This window comes from Urocitellus parryii, chromosome 5, assembly GCF_045843805.1.
Source record: "Urocitellus parryii isolate mUroPar1 chromosome 5, mUroPar1.hap1, whole genome shotgun sequence".
Lineage (NCBI taxonomy): Eukaryota > Metazoa > Chordata > Mammalia > Rodentia > Sciuridae > Urocitellus > Urocitellus parryii.
In genome coordinates, this window is record NC_135535.1 from 63,264,108 (window position 1) to 63,270,107 (window position 6,000).

Genomic DNA, 6,000 nt, shown 5'->3' on the forward strand with positions numbered 1-6,000 from the left:
GTGGGTCTTTTTAGTCCTACACCTACCCTGGGTTAGAATGTTCTGTTTCCTATCTAATTGGCACAATAATTTTGGAAAACAGTTTGGTATCTGATAAAATTGAATCTGTGTATAGTTTGACTCTTAGTCCTATATCATAGAAAAACTCTTGTATGTAAGCATGGGAAATGTGTTCAGGAATAATAATGTTTAGGGGCTGTGGCTGTGGCTCAGTGGCAGAGCACTTGCCTAGCATGTGTGAGACCCTGGGTTCGATCCTTAGCACCACAAACAAAAATAAAACAAATAAAATGGAGGCATGCTGTCCATCTACAACTTAAAAATATATATAATTTTTTTTTAAGGAATAGGCCAGGCTCAGTAGTGCATGCCTGTAATCCCAGATGCTTGGGAAACTGAGGCAGGAGGATTGCGAGTTCAAAGCCAGCCTCAGCAAGGTGCTACGCAACTCAGTGAGACCCTGTCTCTAAATAAAATACAAAATAGGGCTGGGGATGTAGCTCTCTGGGTCGAGAGATGTAGAACTCAGGGTCGAGTGCCCCTGAGTTCAATCCCCAGTACCAAAAGAAAGAAAAAAAGAATAGGAATGTTTATAGCCATATTATTTATGATAGCTCACAAATAAATACTATGCAACAATAAAAGCTAGCTTGATGAAACAACTTGTATATATCTCACAAACAAGAAGTTGAGGGCTTGGGATTGGGTTTAGTAGTAGAATACTTGGCCTGGCATGCATGAGACACTGGGTTCCATCCCTAGCATACACACACACATACACACACACACACACACACACTTTTAAAAAAAGTAAAATAAGTTCCTTGTTTATTATTATTATAAAAGTTTGGATGGTGGCTACGTTTTTAGGGAAGGGAGGGAATTGTGGATGGGACAAGTGGGGAACTTCCAGAGTGCAGGAAATTCTCCATTTCTTGTCCAGGATGGCAGTTAAATACTGTTCAATTTTTTTCAGCTTATTTGATTTTATTTTTAAAATTTTTTAATATTTATTTTTTAGTTTTTGGCGGACACAACATTTTTGTTTGTATGTGGTGCTGAGGATCGAACCCGGGCCGCATGCATGCCAGGCGATCGCGCTACGGCTTGAGCCACATCCCCAGCCCCTCAGCTTATTTTATACCCTGTTCACAATATACTTATATACTTTGTACAGAAAAAAAGAAATAAAAATAGCTTTTCTTTGGGTGTTCCATGATAACTTGTCAAATTATGCTGAAGTTAAGATACTTCTTAATCCATTATACCCATCTTTTCCACCAGACCTTGAAAACAGTGACCTTCTCTTTATTTTTTAAAATTATTTTTTAGTAGTGCTGGGGATTTGGCTCAAGCCGTAGCGCGCTCACCTGGCATGCGTGCGGCCCGGGTTCGATCCTCAGCATCACGTACAAACAAAAAAAATGTTGTGTCTGCCGAAAACTAAAAAATAAATATTAAAAAAAATTCTCTCTCTCCCTCTCACTCTACCTCTCATTCTGTCTTTAAAAAAAATTATTTTTTAGTCATAGTTGGACAAAATACCTTTATATTATTTATTTTTATGTGGTGCTGAGGATCGAACCCAGGGCCTCACACATGCTTGGCGAGTGCTCTACCGCTGAGCAACAGCCCCAGCCCGACCTTCTCTTTATTTTTATCATCTGTCTGCCTGGCATATACTGGATGCTCAATAAATGTTTGCTAAATTGTACAGAATTGAATTTCCTAATTCTGTCATTTTATGGAGAGATAGTTAGTAATAGGAAAAGGGTCAAAAGACTGCTATAGTGAAGAGAGCCAGGACCTCTAAAACCTGAGTTCCCATCTTAGCTCTGCCACTTCCTAGCTGTGTGATAATAAACCAGTCACTTGACCTCTCCAGTTCTCATCTCCCTCCTCTGTGAAATGAGGATGATAACTAGAGCTCTCTGGGCTGCCTTGCCCTGCAGATTAAATGAGACACTGTACATGCCTACCACAATGCCTGGTGCTCAACAAAGGAGAGCTTTCCCCAAACTTCTCCTCTCAGCCCTACATCATTTTCTTTAAATGAGTACATCATATGGGGACAGCCAGACATCAAAGGCAGCCCCAAATAGCTAGACATCCTTGGTGCCCCTTAGTGCTGGCACAGAGATGTAATTTGGCAGCAGGGAGATCTGAGTGAAGGTGAACTGAACCTAAGTATTTGGTGGGAGTTGGCAGGGCAGGCAGGACGCCTGGGTCCTGGGAGTTTCCATCCAGGGGAAGTCCCAGGTGTGTGTGTGCGGAGGTGCCAAGTTGGCCCCACCCAACACCCTGGCCCCAGGGGATGTGGGCACAGGGAGAAAAGTGGGTCACAGCAGTGCTGGAACTTAACCCCATTGGTCCCATGACCTCTTTGCCTGCTCCAAAGGAGGCAGAGCCACAAAGAGGCCTTTTCCTTCCTCCAAAGGCATTCGATTCCTTTTCTTCAGGAAGAACTGAAGCCAGGTATGGGGTATACACCTGTAATCCCAGCCAATCGGGAGGCTGAGGTAGGAGGATCATTCATTTCTAGGCCTCAGCAAGATCCTTTATGGAGACTCTTGGCAACTTAGCAAGACCTTGTGTCAAAAAGGATTGGGGACGTAGTTCAGTAGTAAAAGATAGCATGCCCCTGGGTTCAATCCCAAGTACCAAAATAAAAGAAATAGAAACCCAACTGTGGGGGCTAGGGCTGGGGCTGGTACCTGGGGATGTAGCTCAGTGGCAAAGTGCTTGCCAGCATACTGAAGCCCTGGAGTAAATCTCCAGTACCATGCAAAATGAGAGAGAAGGAACTGGGTATAGTGGCACACCCCTGCAATCCCAGCAGCTCATGAGGCTGAGGCAGGAGGACCTCGGGTTCAAAGTTGAGACCTTGTCTCTTAAATAAAATACAAAATAGGGCTGGGGATGTGGCTCAGTGGTTAAGTGCCCCTGAGTTCAATCCCTAGTTACCCCCCCCCAAAAAAAAAAGGGGGAGGCTAGGGATGTGGCTCACTGGTTAAGCAACACTGGGTTCAATCCTTGGTACAGGAAAAAGCAAACAAGGAAAAGAAAGAGAAGAAGGGTCTGCAACTCTGGTACCTGGGCAGGAGGAACTGGAAGCTCCCAGTAAACAGAGGAGAAAGACTCCCCTCCCCCCAGAACCCCTGCACAGAGGTTCTGTGCAAAACATACAGCTATATCCACCCACACGCTAGCTGGCAGACACCTGGAGCACTTGCTTCACACAAACTCCAGGCAACAGTGGAGGCAGACATGCTAGCTCCAGGGAGTGGAACAGGTTGGGGCTGGATCAGTGGGAGGAGGAAGGTGCAGGGTAGGGCAGGCAATGAGGAGAAGGCTTTCTGCCTGAGGAGGCTCTAGCTGAGCAAATGCAGGAATCTTCACCCTGGAGGATTTGCCAGCATGAAGACTTGAGTTCTGTACTATAATCTCAGGCCTAATTCTGTAATTCCTCTTCACTCTCTGTCTCGGTTTCCCTCTTTGGAGCAGGAGATGAAGCCATGAGGGGAATCATTTCAGATGTCCCATATCCTGCTTTAGCCATGAAGGGGTGTTTACCATTCCTCCCTTGTGGAATATTGGATCCAGGTAGAGTGCAGGAATAGAGATCCCTCCTTCTTTCTGGGATAGCAGTCTGACTGATAGCCAGGACCTCAATTCCAGGGTCTTTGCACATACTCTTTCATCATCCCTTTCTCCACTGTCACTGTTTCCAAGAAGGCTGTCCAGATCTCCTAGCTGTGGGCAGATGCTCCTTTGCTTCATTTTCCTAGCACCTTATGCCTTTCCATACCTATTATTCTAGTTGCAATTTTGTGGACTTTTTGGTTAACATCTTACTCCTCCATCAGACCGAGTCTGCAAAGGCCTAGCAAGATGCTTGGCACATAGTGGATGTTTAGTACAAATTTGCTAAATTAACAAATGGTGCATGTTCAGGGAAGAAATTCCTAGAGTTGTGTAGGGGTCCTAAAATCATGTTTCAAAAACCAAGGCCTTATTCTATATGGGGATCTGGGCTATGCTGGGGCTGCTAAGGACCTTCCACACACAAACTTGCTCAGTAGGAGTCAGTATGCTGGCAAGCAGCAGAATAGGCTTGGTATGAGGGGTGAAATTAAGCAAGCACTGGAGGCAGGGCTGGCACAAGCCTTGGCACAGACTGGGAGACTGGGAGAGGAGGAGAGGGAGGAGGGACATGGAGAGGCCACGTGTTGTACAAAACATGTTTTCATCTCACTCTCCCTGAGTGCCTTAGTCTCCAAGCCCCTGCAGCACTTCTGTGCCTTAATGATGTCCTTGGAGGTTGTAACATAGCTCCCCCCACCCCCCAGACATCTGCCAGTCGCCTCTAAGCATGGCATGGGACATCTTGTAGGACCAGATTAGGCATGGGAAAATGACCTAGGCAGCGTCCTGATGTTGATGGGAAAGGGGCAAGGGTGAAAAGCAGGGTGGGGCAATAGGGCAAAGTCGGGGCAGTGGAGCAGATTCCCTCTCCTTACAGTCTCTCCTTTTGCTCTTTACTCTGTGATGAGGGAAGCAAAGGAAGCCTGGTCCTAGGGTACCCAAGGTACCCAAGATATCATTTCTCTAAGTTGCCAGGGTGACAGAGTGGAGCAGCCACAAACATCAAAGCCTAGAAACAGGCATAACCCCGGGGAAAGAGAAATGCGGACAGCCCCCTCTACCAGTTTCCAGAGTGGGAAGCTTCCTCTTCCCAAACCTCCTCCTGGAGTCCCTGGACAGAAAGCTGGTTCTTCTGCAAGATGTGGGTGGAGGGAGGGGAGAAAAATTTGAACCCCTCTTCCCTGCTCCCCGACCTGCTGTGGCTATTTGATTGACTGTCAAACTGCCACAGCACACAGACCCCACTGGTGGGTCTTGAGGAGGGGCGGCAGAACTGTCAGGGCGGGGCAGAGCGTTGCAATCCCAAGGGAAGGGGCCGGTATAGGGCGGGTCTTCCTGGGCATCGCCCCCTGGATGCTGTCGTTGGCTGGGGACAAGGAGATCACCAGAAGGAGGAGCTACAGTTACTAAGACGGATGGATGGACAAATGCTCATCGGAGACAAAGACAGAGGCAGACAAATTGACAAACCAAGACAAAGGAGAAGCCAGAGACAAATGGAATTCTACAACTCACTCTCCCCTTGGAATCTACACCAAGAGTTTTGTGCCCTGTTTTAGCTTCTCTGTCCCCATCTTTTACCCCAGTCACATAGTCTCAGCTCTAGTTCTTGGTATCTAGGACCAGTCTCTAAACTCCTCTGAAGAAGGGGAAAAGAAAAGTGGAGAGAGGTGATACCCAGTGGAGACTGTCATGGGGGTGGTGCCTGGGTTTGTGTCAGAATGCCCGTCCACGGAGGGAGTGGTGCCTTTGCCTGGTTCATGAGGACAGGAGACTCATTCACTGCAAACCAAGTTCAGATGTACTGGGCAGGGATGGGGGTGGGGGGATTAGGGCCATTTTCCCAAACCACAGCTGGGCCCGCCCTCCTTCCCCCAGGCACCATCAGGACAAGGCAGGAGGGGTTAACTTTACAGTCTTTTGGCAGGATCCCTTCGACACAGGCAGGGTGCCATCCCACCCCAGCCTGGACACCAGGGTCCAACTCCCTGACAGCCACCGTTCCCACATTGCTAAGAGCTGCTCCCAGGGTAACCAGCAAAGTCAACAGCAGCCAGGCCACCTGGGGACGGGACCCTGGAGTACCTATTCCCAGCTCTCCCCAGCTCTGGAGTGAAAGGGAGGGCTTGTCTTCACCCCCAATGACATCTCTGGTCTCCTGAGATAGACATAGCATGCTTCTTCTTTTCCTCTCTCCTTCACCTAACTCTGGCTACCAAAAGTGGCCTTTCCCAGGAGGGAGGATACTTGATCCCCAAGGAAGAAGTGAGGACAGAGCAGAGTAATTCCTGTATGGAAAATGTGACGTGACCCAGGAGCCCATGCCCCAGGTGTTGGCCACCCTGGGAGTGTTGC